Raw genomic sequence first — 15,919 nt, 5'->3', positions numbered from 1 at the left:
CATTTCACTCAGGCTGAATCTCTGCCACTGGAGGTCAGGTCTTTCCTGGGGTCTTCTTAGGTTGTCTTAGGAGAACAACTTTTGGTCTTCAATGGGCAGCTCCTTTTCTGTTCGTAGAGGTTGCTATTAAACCTTCGTCTGGAAGAGGACAAGCTAGTCATGGAATGGGCTTTGCTTCAGTCAAACTGAGACCTGTTAAGGACCTTAGCTGGAAAAGGCCAAGGTCTCCCACTGCATCCTGGGCCATCTCCAGTTCTCCTGATCTGTACTTGCCACTGGCCCAGATGGCTCCAGAGGAGAAAGTGAGGCTGGTGACTTTGCATAGGCCTCCCTCACTTAAATCCAATTCATTTGCATGTTATGGCATCACGTCCCCAATGTCATGGTCCTATTCAAGAACAAAGGACACACAGTGAGAGAACAAAGGACGAACAGCGAGAGAACAACTGCTTTACCCTGACTTTTATTTATTTCCACTGCTCTCAATTCCCTCTGAGGCGATGTTCTTTTTCTGTGGAAGAAATTTGGAGAACTGAAAGTTTTCTGATCTACTACACTGTCTTCCCAGAATCCTCTCCTGAAACAAAAGCTGTTTAATTTCATGTAATTACATTCTTTATTTTATCTTATGTGACTGCTGCTCACTCGTTTAGTTAAAAATACACCCCTTACCCAAAGTTGTGAAGGATGTAGGACCTCTTCTCTTCTAATTTTTTAAGGAATGATCTTGAATATTAAGGTGAGACATTCATTTTGAATTTATTGTGGAATATGGCATAAGCCTATTTGACCGCAATACTTTCCAGTTTTTCCCAGTAGTTTTTCTTAATCAAATAAGAAGTTCTTTCCTAAGTAATTTCTATTTTCTAATTTATCTATCCCTGTTATTGAGTTCAGTTGTTTATACTTCTCTCTTTGTCTAACCTATTCCATTGATCTATTTTTTCAATTTTTTTAGAAAACAATACCAAATAGTTTTATGACTGCTGCTTTATAATACAGGGTGAAGTTTGAGGGCGCTATGCTCCTTTCCTACTTTTTTTCATTATTTCCCGTCCAGAACTTTATTTTTCCCTAAATTAATTTTGTCATTATTTTATCACCATTTTCACCTGCCAGCTCCTGAAGGACTCCGATGGACAGAGCCCAGGACAACAAACCCAAGAGTTCTGGGAATGGCAGTGCTTCCGGCTGAATGCCTATAGGCCTCATCCTTGGAAGAAACCTGGGCAAATGCAGCCTTGCAACTACTCCTGGCAACCTCTAGTAGTCATGGCTACTAAATTCCCAAAAAAGAAAGTTCTTGCCCCCAAAGTCCTTGGTACTATCAGGTGGTTCAGCATCAGAAACTGATACAGTTTTATAAGTGGAAAGGACAGTAAAGAAGAGGTATTACCATGTGCTTGGCTGCTGCACCTTGAGGACCATAGGACATGTCCACATAACTTGCAACCAAAACCTTCCACGTATGTAGTCTTCCCCAATAGAATGAAGCTCCTTGAAAGCAAGGTTTGTCTTTCTTTTCTGTTTGTATCCCCAGCACTTAGGACAGTGATTTGCATATGGTAAGTGGTTGATATGAGAAGCAACAGCCAGGCTTAGAGTCAGGAAGACTTATCTTCCTGATTTTCACATTTGGCCTCAGATACTTACTACCTATGTGACCCTGGGCAAGTCATTTAACTCTGTTTGCCTCAGTTTCCTCTTCTAAAATGAGCTAGAGAAGAAAATGGCAAACCATTCCAGCATCTTTGCCAAGAAAACTCCAAATGGGGTCACAAAGAGTTGGACATGACTGAAAACGACTCAACAACAAACAAAAGTGGGCAATAAGTACTTCATTCATTCATGGGAAAAAAAAATTCTTGTGAATGAACAAGAAAAGAAGCTCTGTATCTTGAGGAACATGGTCCATAGGTGCTGGTTTTCATTCTCACCAGAAAACTGACTTAGCTGTGGGTTGGACAGCAGGGAGAAGTAACCACCGAAGTCAGCATATCTGCCTCAGAGTAGTACAAGGCCCATTAACAGAAAACAACTGGGAATTGTTCCAGAAGTCACTCAACTATTCTTAATTCTTAGACCTAGTAATCTCATCATTGGGCACATTTCTTCAAGGAAGGAAAAGACACAAAGAAGGGCTGCATATATGCCAAAATGTACATAGTTGTGGTAGCAGAAAAACTAGAGCCAAAGTAAATGGCTCAAGAAATTGTGATACATGAATATGGTGGAATATTATTGCACAATATACAATATGAGAGCAATAGTGTAAAGGAAATGGACCTTTGAGTAACTGAAATGACTAATCTTGTTTCCAGAGAACACGTATCCAAAATCATTTCATCCTTTTTCAGTTGAAAGGTGGAAAACGCTGGGTGTGGAGTATTGCTTACTCTGTCATGGGTCATGGTCAGTTTGTCTGCTGCTGGTTTTTCTTTCTTGGTTATAGTAGTATGCTCAGTGAAGAGGTGAGAAGTGAATGGGAGAGGTGGTAAAATATCTAGAAGTAACAATGACATTAAAAAAAGAAATTTTCAAAAATGAAGATTGATGGGAATTAGACAGCTGAAGGGGGAGAAGATGTTCTAAGATGTACGATACCAAGAGCTAGTAGGGATTTCTCATCAATTTCATAAGATCCCAAGGGTTCAATTATTCCCTGACTCTGTGAATACGATTCTCAAATCTTCGGCATTCAGCCCTTGTCTCTCCCCTGAACTCCAGCCCCACATTGTCAATTGCCTACTGATATTTCTACGTTTGTCCCCATGGCATCTAAACGAGCAGTTAGGTGGCACAGTGGATAGAGTGCTGGGTCTGGAGTCAGCAAGACTCATCTTCCTGAGTTCAAATAGAGCCTCAGACACTTCCTAGCTGTGTGACCCTGGGCAAACCACTTAACCCTGTTTGCTTTAGTTTTTTCACCTATAAAACAAGCTAGAGAAGGAAATGGCAAACCACTCCAGTATCTTTGCCAAAAACAAAACCAAACCTAAATGGGGTAACAAAGGGTTGGACACAACTGAAACAACTCAAAAAAAGACATTTAAAACTAATCATAAACAGATCTTTATATTTCTCACCAATCTTGTTTTGTCTCTAAATTTTCTATGTCCATCAAAGGCACAACCCAGTCATCCATATTCACAATTCTGGAGTCATTCTCAACTTCCCCCCTTACACACACATACACACCCTTCATTCCCTGCCATATCCAATTAGCTGTAAAGAAAGGTCTAGGTCACCCATGGCATCCTGGGACATGTCAGTCATCTTAACCTTTGTCTTGCCACTGGATTCAGATGCCTTTGGAGGACAGAACTAGGCTGATGACTTTACACAGTTCTGCCTCACTCAAATCCAATTCAAGGGCAAGTCAAAACATTGTGTTCATGATGTCACTGGTCCTATTCTAGAATGAAGGATGAACAACATTTCCACAAGCTTTTGTGCATTCATACCTCTCAAGTCCCCTGATCATCTCCTGGTTCAGACGGTCATCATATATCAGCTACGTTATTGGAATAGCCTCCTAATTGCCCTCCATTCCTCTAGCCTCTTCCTTCCCTAAACCATCTTTCACAAAGCTGCCAAATTGATATGACTAAAGCACAAATCTGACCCTACCACTCCCCAGCTCAAAACTTTTCAATGGCTCTCCATTGTCTCCAGGTTAAAATGCAAACTCCTCTGGCATTTAAAGCTCTTCAGTGACTAGCTCTAGACCAGATTCCAGATTGATTCTAGACTGATTTCACATTACTCCCCCTCACACACTTAACATTCCAGCCAAATTGCCCTGTTGCTGATCCTCACAGGCAACATTCCATTTCCCTCCTTTGTACATTTTCATTTGTCATCTCTCATGCCTCGCATGCTCTGCCTCCTCCCCTCAACCTCTTGGAAAATCTAGCTCCTCTCTTCCACAAGGCCTTTTTCTGATTTCCCAGTTGACATGTTTCCCCCTACTCCCACCCAAACTACTTTGTACAGCAGTTATTTTGTATATATTTTGTATATTTCGTTTCCTATTTCCCTCTGCAAGAGATGTGCTCAGTTTGGAAAGAACAGTACTAGTTGTGAAGCCAGGAGGGTTCTCATTTTATTTTACATTTGCTTTACATTCCTAATGAATGGGTAGCTCCCTAATGGAGTAAGCTCACTCAGACAAATGCAAGGGTTTTTATGCTGTTCCCAATTCGAATTTCCCCACTTGTTCTCCATTGGCAAGATACAACCTCCTGAACTGCCCACTTCATATTCTCTTACTTGGTATGTTCTCCCTCAAATAGCTCATAAGCATGTGTATAAGCTTCTGACCTTTTACCTGATCAGAAGTCTGATTAGAACTAGTTAACTTAGGGGCAGCTAGGTGGGGCAGTGAGTAGAGCACTGGCCTTAGAGTCAGAAGGACCTGAGTTCAAATCCTACCTCAGATACTTGACACACTTAATAGCTGTGCAACCATGGGTGAGTCACTTAACCCCAATTGCCTTGTCTTGCCTTCCCCCCTCAAAAAAAAAAAAAAAGAACCAGCTACCTCTGACTTGTAACCTGTTATCACTCAAAGCTGTGAGTAATTTTAATCCTATGGAAACAAGATTCCTTCTTTTGTTTATCACACCTTCTTCCTTCACTCCACCCCTTCTCCCAGAATGTAAGTTCCTTGAACACTAGTTCTGTTTCACTGCTTTTGTCTTTGTAATCCTAAAATCTAGCACAGTGTATGGTACATCCTGGAAATTTAATAAATTTTTTATTGCAATTAAAATGACCCTACTTTACCTTACCTAGTTCTATGAGTAAGATTCCACTATAACAAGTTCTAATGAATTGACAAATTATTTGCTTTTGATAGGACTTTGTTGTATCCTGTGGTTGGAATTGAGGACTGGATTACAGTTATTTTAGATCAGCCTCTCATACCCTATATTATAATAACCTCAAAATAGATTCATGACCTGAATATCATGAAAAGACCATCAAAAAAAGTTAGAATAGTGTTAGCTGCCTTTCATGGCTATGGTTAGGGGGACAGGGATGGAGGTGATCACATGCGAAGGAATTAAGCTAAGTTTGATTAAATGAAATTGATAAGTTTTTGTGCCTATAAAAGAATTAGAGGTGGGAATCAAGAGAAATATAGAATGGAAAACAAATCTTTGTATCAAATATATCTAAGGGACTGCTATCAAGATATAAAGGAAATTAGCACAACTATATTAAACCAATGCATGTTGTCACTCAGTCATTTTTCAGTCATGTCTGACTCTCTGTAATTCCATTGGGGTTTTCTTGGCAAAAATACTGGTGGTTTGCCATTTTATGGATGAGAAAACTGAGCAAAAAGGGCTAAGTGACTTGTCCAGGGTCACAGACTAGTACATGTCTGAGGCCAAATTTGAACTCAGGAAGATAGATCTTGCTGACTTCAGGCCCTGCACTCTATTCACTTGGCCACATACCTACCCCAAACAAATGCATAATGATTATTAAATCAATGGCCAAAAGATATAAATAAATAGTTCTCAATAAAGGAAAACCATTTTTGGATATTTTATTTTTTCCAACTATATGTAAAAACAATTTTAAACATCCTTTCTTTAAAAAATTGAGTTCCAAATCCTCTCCCTTCCTCCCACTCCTTCTCCCTCCCTAAGATGGTAAGCAATTTGATATGCTATCGATCATGTGCAATCATGCAAAACACTTCCACATTAGTCATGTTGTGACAGAAAACAGAGAAAAAAAATTATGAAAAAAAGTGAAAAATAGTCTACTTTGATCTTCATTCGGACTCCCTCAGCTTTTTCTCTGGAGGTGGACAGCATTTTTTATCACGTGTCCTTTGGGAATTGTCTTGAATCATTGTATTGCTGAGAATTGTTAAGTCATTCATGGCTGAGCATCATACTATATTGTTGTTATTGTGTAGAATGTTCTCCTGGTTCTGCTCATTTCACTTTGCATCAGTTCATGTAAGTCTTTCCCTGTTTTTCTAAAATCATCACGCTTACCATTTCTTATAGCACAATAGTATGCCATTACAATCATAAACCACAACTTTTTCATCCATTCCCCAATTGATGGACATCCCCAACAGAGGAAAACTATTAACAATCATATGAAAGATGATTCTAAATCACCAATAATGGGGACTACAATTAAAAAAAACTCTGAGGTTTCATTGGGGTCTCGGGGTGCTAGGACCCTGAAATGCAAGGGCAAACAATGCACAGGTCCTGCCTCAAATGAATTTGACTCAAGCCTTCTTTCAACCACAGATAAGATTTATTAGAACACTGGTTAGGGTGAGATTTGAAGACTGCATAATTGGCCAAACTTAGGGAATCTGAGCATTTGTGCTAACAGCCCAGATTCTTAAGGAATCAGAGCCATTTAATGAGGGGCAAGATGGATCTCATATACAGAAAGACTGTGGGAAGGATGTAGAAGTGGGCAAGTAGTCTGGGGTGAGTGGGAGGTAACAGAGAAGGACTGGGAAGGACTGGGTGCCCTAGGCAAATGCCAGGGACCTGGGCCAAGTAGAAGGGGTCTAGATGGAATCAAGAAGTGGCAGTTTAGGGTTGGGCCAGGTGCAGACAATGAAGGCCACAATGAAAGGATTACTGACTGGGAAGGGCCAGATGCCCCAGGCAAATGCCAGGGACCTAGGCCATGTGGGAAAGTCCAAGGGCTTTTCCTTTTTCAGGTCCAGATCCCAAAGACATGGTCTTTTCCTTTTGGGGGTTCAGCTTCCATCCCCATCAATTTTACCTTATAGCCAGCAAATGGTCAAAGATGACAAAAGACAGAAGTTTTCATTACTGGAAGGGTTCCAGGAAGGTAGGCACATTAATATACTGTTGATGCAACTGTCAATCAGTTCAAACATTCTGTAAAATAATTTGGAATCATGTGAAGAAAGTGACTAAAATGTCCATACCCTTTGACCCAAAGATGCCATTAGTAGGAATAAATCCCAAGAAGATCAAAGCCAGAGAGAAATGTTCCATATATGCTGTTCCCAGACTGCTGCCTCTGAGTAGACTATGAGCCTCACCTCTTTCTCACCCACAGCCTGGACTAAACCTTTGGGTCCCACAGCTGCAATAGATCAACTTCTGCTTTACCTTGCTGGGACCAGGCTTCTAGGCTGCACTGACTGCTCCATAACATGCTACAAAGGGCATGCCACCCGCTTATGTTTCCCTTTTTTGTGTTATTTTCCTCATTAGAATTTAAGTCTCTTGAGGCCAAGACTATTTTGCTTGCTTTTATTTCTCTTACTTATTGGACTTAGCACAGTGTGTAGCACACAGTTAGCTCTTAATAAAATGCTCTATCTCATTCTATCTAAAATATTCACAGCAAAGCAATACATTTTGAAGGTGCAACGTAAAAGGACTTACCAGTTGGTTGGGAAATGGCTAAACAAGTTGGATTGTATGCATGTAACAGAATCTCCATGAGAACTAATGACTATGAAAAATTCAGAAAAACCTGGCGAGATTTATAAGAACTGATACAAAGTGAAGCAGAACCAGAAAAATAATGACTCAAGTAATGTAACTAGGAAGGACAAAAAGTGGGAAAAAAAGGAAAAGGAAAAGAAAAGAGAAACTGAACTCTCTATAAGTGTAATGACCAAGCTTGGCCCTAGAGAAGAGGTGAGTAAACTGAATTTCACTCTCAGCTGGGGAGGTTTTGATTATTGCCTAGGCTGCAGATGCAGTCAGTGTTGGCTGATTTTTCTGAAATGCCTTATTTTCCTCTTTCTTTTTAAGTCTTCACCACAGGGGATGGTAGTAGAAAGAGAGAGGTATTGAGAAATGATAATGACGTAAAAACAAAAGCTAGCAATGCAAATAAAATTTTATGGAGAGAGAAAGAGACTGGGATTCATTTAGTGGTTATAACATATAAGAGTGAGACACTTAACCTGTCCAAGCCTCAGCAACCTTATCTGTAAATTAGATATAATGAACACTATCGCACTCATAGATCGCTGCGAGGAAAGCCATTTATAAACCTTAAAGTACTTTGTAAATATAAGTTTTTATTATTGCATGAAATACTTCAAGGTTTTACAGTTTTGTCGATGTGGAGATTCCCTCTGGTATTCACAAACCTTTCCCATCGTGATAGACGATATTGGATGTGAAGGAAGAAAATTTCACCTCCACGAGGTGACCCTGACAGGGAGCTTGTCCTCACTTAGCCAATCTGCTCCTTTGCTGACAGACGTACAACAAATTTACCATGTGCCAGGCACGGTGCTAAGTGCTTTATAATTATTATTAATAATTATTAAATAATTATTTTCAGCTTTATAATTATTATCTCATCTGATCCTCACAACAACCCTGGGAGATAGGTGCTAGTATTATTTCCATTTTACAGATGAGGAAACTGAGGCAGACAGAAGTTAAGTGACTTGTCATATAGCTTAGTAAGTGCCTGAACTCAGGTCTTTCTGACTCTATCTACTATGCCATCAAGCTACATGTATACGAAGCCTTTCAAGCTTGGTACAACCAAACTAAACCTATTGATATAGCCTCTATGCCCCTACTGATATTATAGCTTCCAAGAACCCAAGGTCACTTCCATGCCATGAGAAGGCTTCAGAAGAGCACTCCGTGGGGGAGGGTTAACACATAGAACTTAAACAAGCTTTGGGCAGATCTTGGAATATTCTTCCCATCAGCTAGTAATGTGCTTTGCGCTGACTATGTGGCCATAGGATTGGGCCTATATTCAAGACTGACTTCATATGCTTAACTTAGACCCCTGGTTTAGACTGTAGCTAGCACATGATTAGCTGACCAGTTTTATATTGTTCTTTACTGAAAAATTAGATGGAATGCAGAGTTGGTTTGGGGACTCTGAGCTGTTTAGCCTGGAAGAAAGAAGACTTAGGGAAAACATGATAGGGTTAAAGAAGATGGCCAAAGAAGAAAGATTTGACTCATGCTGCTTCCCCACCCCTGTGCTCCACTCTTCCACTCACGACAGAATAAGACATAATGGGTAGAATTTGCAAAAAGGCAAATTTGGGGTTGAGGTAAGGGAAGACTTCTAATCAGAATTATCCAAAGGATAAGAGGTAAAGCTACCACAAACTTCTAGGAGTTTCAAAGCAAAGGCTGGATGACCACTGGTCAGGTATAGGATGAAGAGACAATAGATTTTTAGCTAGAAGAATGCCTGGAAATCATCTTATTCAACCTTTTTTTTTTTTTCTTTACAAATGAAGAAATGAGACCGAAAGAAATGTTCCCCAGGAAGTTGTTCAAGGTCATAATGGCACAGCCAGCATTTGAGTTCAGTTCCCTAACTCCTGTGATCTTGACCCCAATGTTCTTTCCAGTTGTAGTGGTAATCAGGGCGGGGCTTTTTACTGTTCTTGTCTTTATCTTTAGTGCCTTTAATGATTCTGGCCTTTGTTTGAATGGGGCAGATAAAATGGGATCTTTTTACTGTTTTTTGTTTGAGTGCTTCTCAGCACTGAGGTAATCAAGTGCCCCAGGGCCCTGAGATGAGTATATAAGATCTAAGGTTGGTATTTGACTTTTGGGGCTCACTCATGGAAGGAGTGTTGAGACTTTGGGCAAGCTTTGTAACTGCCCCCCAGCTTTGCTAACTCAGACCCCTTGGTTCTCTGGTAACTAACTACTATGATTTGGTCTGTTTATATTGTCTCTGTAATTTGTTTGTATTTGCTCTGAAGTTCAGGGGTCTGATCTTTTCACCCTGAACTAAGTGAACGATATATATATGTTTGATTAAACTGAGATTGTTAACCCCTTACAGTTGCTTTCCCTAGAAAAGCAGATCAAAGAACCTGTGCTGGCAGCTCTTGTTGCTGGTCTTGTTGGGTCTTACACCCTTGCAGCGGCTGCTAGCTGAATCGTTACACCAATGTGCCTCCTTGCCTCTTGTGTTGTAGAGAGGATTCTTATATAGACACAGATTGTACCAGATGACCTCTGAGGTTCCAGAAAGGAGTTAGAAAATGCTGGCTCTGCTAATTCCTATCTGTGTGACATTGAGCATAACAACTTGCTTTTCTGGACCTCAGTTTCCTCATTTATAAAATGAGTTATTTGGGGACAAAATGAAGAACAATATAGGCAAAAAGTACAAATATAAAATTTAGTCTTAATGTCAAGAAAAAACATCTTAACATTTTTGTTGTTGTTCAGTTGTTTCAATTGCATTCAACTCTTCATGACTCCATTTGGGGTTTTCTAGGCAAAGATACTAGAGTGGTTTGCCATTTTCTTCTCCAGGTCATTTTATAGATGAGATAAATGAGGCAAACAGGGTTAATTTGACTTGCCCAGGGTCACGAAGCTAATAAGTGTCTGAGGCCAGATTTGAACTTAGGAAGAAAAGTCTTTCTAACTCAAGGCTCCACTGCACCAAGAACTACCCAAAATAGAATGGGCTGGCTCAAGAAATGATGGCCTCGGGAGAGGATTCTGGGAAGATGGCGGAGTATGTCAGAAAATTCCAAGCTCTCAAGATTTTCCCCCACAAAAGAGTTAAAATAGCACCTTAGGGTGAACAAAGTGTGGGTGGAAACAAAGAAAATAGGGGCACTTCCTTGGACAGTTTGAGAAGATTTGAAGAAAAACCCCAGACCAGGTTTGGTCCCTGTGAGGAGTAAACACCTCCAGGCTAGGTTCCATTTCAGCAACTAGAGGCAAGCCCCAGGGTTTGAGAGGCTGCCTCAGTCCCAGCCACTGGAACTTTTCACCCGAGGATAGTGAGGGGAGTCGTGCCTTTGAGCCCAGGAAGATTGCAGGATCCTCTGCTGATGAGGAACTCCGGACCCAGCTGTGCTTCGAGAAACGGTGGGGGCGAGAAGGAACCAGCACACACCCTGTGAGTGCATAAACAGTGGGGCAGAAAGGCCCTAGCTGTGGGACAGGAGGTTGGAAGTTTGGCTTTGGTTCCAGGCTAGAGGAGAGAACTGAAGATCTGGGGCAAGAGGCACCATTTCCCATACCCCAGGGCTAGAGGTGATTACAAAAATCAAGTCATTGCCACACACACACACGCAAAATGCACAGGCAAAGGAGAAAGAATCCAACCATGGAGACCTATTATGGGAATAGAGATGACCAGGGTTCATCTTCAGAGGAGGATAATTGAAGTAAAGAAACCCCTACAGAGCAATGTCAAATGGTCACTTGCCCAAAAAGAATTTATAGAAGATCTTAAAAAAGACTTTAAAAATCAAATGACAGAGATGGAGGAAAAAGTAAAAATAAAAAATAAAAATAATCCATGAAAAACAAGAAAGTTATAAAAGGAAGGTCAACCAATTAGAAAAGGAAATCCAGAATCTCAAGGAGGAAAATGACACCTTGAAAATTAGAATTGGGCAAAGTGAAGCCAGTGAAATTATAAGAGATCAAGAAATAATTAAAGCATGAATAATGAAAAAATAGAAGAGAAAGTGAAACATCTTATAAGAAAAACAACAGATTTGGAGAATAGATTAAGAAGAGGTAATATAAAATAATCGGAGTAACTGAAAGTCATGATCAAAAAAGGAATCTTGATACAATAATACAAGAAGTAATTAAAGAAAATTGTCCTGAAGCCTTAGAACAAGGCAGGCAAGCAGAGATAGAGAAAATCCATCAAATACCACTTAAAAGAGATCCTATGAGGAAAATTCATAGGAATATCATTGTCAAATTCTGGAACCCCCAGCTCAAGGATAAAATATTAAAAGCATCAAGATTAAAACAATTTAAATATGATGGTGCCACAATTAGAATTATACAAGACCTAGCAGCAGAGACATTAAAGGGCCACAGGTCTTGGAACACAATATATTGAAGAGCAAAAGACCTGGGGCTCTGGCTGAAAATAATCATACCCTTCAAATTTCAGTATTATTTTGAATGAAAAAAAAATGGACATTTGACAAATCCTCAGACTTTCAAGACTTTGTTAAAAAGAATCCCCAACTTATTAGAAGATTCAACATAGAAGAACCAAGAGAAACATAAGGTACGTACCAAAGACTGACTATGAGGGATTCATAAGAAGAGACTGATAAAATGTAAAATGGATGTCTAACATTCTTATTAATAATTGTTGAGCTCATAAGAAAGAGGGGGATAAACCTAAACATGATATGATTTTAAAAAGTAAAATGATTTAGAAATAGCTAAAAACAGTAACTACTTTATACAAAAGAGGTGCGAGAAGAAAAGATACAGAGGATTTAGATGGGGGAGGAGGGCTGGTAGTACTGGTAACCTACTTTCATCAGAAATGGGTGTAAGAGGAAACAATACATATATATTTAGAAGAGTATAAAAGTCTTCTAAATTTAGAAGAAATAAAATGGTAGGGGTTTAGTGTGGAGGGAGAGGACAAGGGAGAGATTAGGACAAGGGAGTGATTTTTAGAGGGGAGAATGAGGGAATAAGAGTTCAGATCAATGGGAATGGGAGGATAGCAAAGGGATCCTTGGAGAGGGGAAGGCAAGTATTAGGAGGGCAGGGTAGTTGGTGAAGGATGGGAATGGGAGGATAGAGGAGGGATCCTTAGAGGGGGGAAGCCAAGTAATAGAAGGGCAGGGTGGTTGGTGGAGGAGGCGGGGTAGGCAAGTAATAGGAAGGTGATGTAGCAGGTAGAAGTAAAATAGAGGAGGCAAGAGGGACAGGAAACAAAAGATAGGTACAAATATAAAAAAAAACCAAAGAGCAGGAGTAGAGTATGTATAGAGTATATATGTCTATATATGCATGTATATATGTATGTGTATGTATATATCTGTATGTGTATGTATATATCAAGAAACATATCTAAATTATATTGTAGCCTTCTGGGGGGAGGGAGAGGGGAAAAAAGAACAAAGTTAAAAAGTGCACAGCAGAGAACAAAAGAAAACAGAAGGAAGCAAAGAAAAGATGGACAACTCTCAACACAAGGTGCACTATTTATCATACAGGTTTTCTTGAAATGAAAATTTATTGTTACATATTTTGAATCTTCTATGTTCTACTATGCACATGACATGCTTTTTTCTTTCTTTATATTTAAGTTTCAATATTTAAGTTATGATTTTATTTCTTTTTTCTATTTTGTATTTGTGTTCTGGTGAAATAAAATGAAAAACTGTCAAAAAATAGAAATGATGGCCTCTCCATCACTGGAGGACTTTAAACAGAAACCGGATAAACTTTTCTCAAACATTTCTCAAGAGTGGGAAGTCTTTTTGGGTAGGGATAATAGGATCATAAAGCTCTAAGTAGAAGGGATGTCAGAAGTTATCAGGCTCAACCCCCTTATTTTACAGATAAGAACCCAGAAAGGTTGAGTAGCTTACCCAAGATCACACAAGTAGTAGCATCAAAGACCAGATTTGAAGTTAGGTCGCTGACTTCAGAGGATAAAATATTTAAAGCAGAAAGAGAACTTAGAGGTCAAGTCCAACACCCACATTTTACAGGTATGGAAATTAAGGCACCAAGAAGTTAAAAGACTTCCCCAAGATCAGACACCTTCTAAGGATTTCCTGATTTCAGGTGCAGTGCTTTATCTATTATACCTCTCTGTCTCAACTCAAGAGCCAGTGTTCTTTGTATAGTGCTGCTTTCTTAGTACAGTGGGGTAGACCAGATGGATGCTGTGGTTCCTTCCGACTTAAATTCTGTGAGTCTGAACATAATAATAGCATATTATCTCAATAGTCAATTACAAATCTAATTCCAATAATCTCTTGGGCAGTGTGAATAATAGGAAACCTATCCCCCATTATCTTGAAAGAGAACTCAATGTAGAGTACCAGAGATGATGTGCCTCTAACAAGCAGGAAATCCTCTTGCTAACTTCCTGGCATGAAGCAACAAGCAGTTAAGTAAAGAATCCCATGTACCCTACAGAAAGGCCCTCTCGAAATGAGGTGGGTCTGCTTCCTAGCTTTTTTGAATGACTGAGATTTCACCATGAGAGGTGCAAGAATACCATCTTCTGCTTATATTCAAGGCTAGTACATTCCATCAAGAAATGGCTTGCTTTGCTACCATTGCCAAGTGCAGCCAAGGCAAATGCAAAACCATTCTCCAAGGGCTATTCCAGTATGTTACTTAAAGGGTGAAGGGTACTTAGTGAAAGGAATTTCCTAGGATTCTGAGCTAGAAGAGAATTGTAGAGCTCACCTGGTCCAACCCCTCATTCTTTTTTTAGGTGAGGAAAGGCTCAGAGAGGTCAAGAAACTTCCCTAGGATTCCAATTCATGTCCTCAGACTCCCAATCTTGTGCTCTGACCACACCACCACTCTGTCATGGCTATGCATTTCATTATTCAATGGTCACAGTGACTTACAGTCACAGAAGCTTAGAGCTTGGAGGCTTGGTTGAATAAGAAACTCTTCAATGACATAATTGACCAGTAGCCTCTTCTGGAAGCTTTTCAGTGACAATAAGATATTGGGTCCCAGGGACATATTCACCATCACGAGTCCTCTCTGTGAGCTAGAAACTTTTCTTTCTGGCTCCATTACCCTGGCTACAGATTATACCCTTGTCCTTGACTGACCACTTCCCAAATGTTTGCTCTTTCAATATGATAAGGACTCTATAAGAAGCTAAAACCATGAAAATTCACCCTACACACAGAACAGTTTAGAGCAGTGGTGTCAAATTAAAATAGAAACAGGGGCCACTAATCTGTACATAAGGATCCTTGCAGGCCACATATTGGCTTAGTTTACAATTGTAATATTACATATATTTTACCATATTTTATACCTTTCATTAAATATTTCCCAATTACAATCTGGTTCAGCCACACTCTGAAGTGTTGTGGAGTACCTGCTGCCCAAGGACCATGTGTTTAACACCTCTGACTCAGAGGACATGGGATATTGAATAGAGGTCATTACATGGAGAAAGCATTGCATTTGGAATCCTGAGATGTAAGTTTGAATTCCACTCTTGACACCTGTCAACTCTGTGACAAGTCACTTTCATCCCTGCTAAGAAGGGGTGAATTTCACCCCCTAAAATAAGGATTTTTTAAAACTACCTATAGTGACAACCTTGTGGGGTTGTTGTGAGGCTCAAATCGGATCATGGGATCACAGATTTAGAAGTGACTGGAGCCTCAGAGGTCATTTATTCCAGCCCTCTCATTTTACAGATGAGGACCAAGGTCCAGAGAGTTGAAGCTGATTTGCCCAAATACATACAGGTAACAAGTGGCAGATCTAGAGTTCACAGTCAAGTCCTTGGACTCCAAATCCATACTCTTTGTTCTGTGCCACCCTGATAACAATATCATTTTGTGTATACTTACTACCAGTGTGGCTTTGGGCAAGTCGCTTCCGCTCATTGGGTTCAGTTTCTCATCTATAAAATAGGAGGGTTGGGTAAAATGGCGTCTGAGGGTCTTTCTAGCTCTAAATGTATGATTCTTTCTATGTCTTTCATTGTAAACAGTTTTTACTTTAATAATGTTCAATAAGAATTTTGTCAAGTTCAAAAATAATTATATATGTATATATCATATATGTGTATATATTAGATATATGTGCATATATGCATATAGTACATATACATGTGTATATTACATATATACATATGTGTGTATTTACAAACCTTAAAGTGTTATTATCAATGTTGGCTATTACTATCCAAGGTGGATAGAGCCCTGGACTTGGAATCAGGCAGACCTGAGTTTGAATCCTGCTTCAGCCACTAGCTGTGTGAACCCTAGGCGAGTCTCTTAATCCTTCTCAGCCTTAATTTCCTCGTTTGTAAAATAAGAAGAATATTAGCGCTATCTCACAGAGCAGTCATAAGAATCAGAGGAGGTAACACAGCTATAGTATTTTACAAACCTTAGAGCATTATCGAAATGCTGAGTATTCTTATAATTATT

This window comes from Trichosurus vulpecula, chromosome 4, assembly GCF_011100635.1.
Source record: "Trichosurus vulpecula isolate mTriVul1 chromosome 4, mTriVul1.pri, whole genome shotgun sequence".
Lineage (NCBI taxonomy): Eukaryota > Metazoa > Chordata > Mammalia > Diprotodontia > Phalangeridae > Trichosurus > Trichosurus vulpecula.
Note: the sequence above shows the minus strand (reverse complement) of the source record.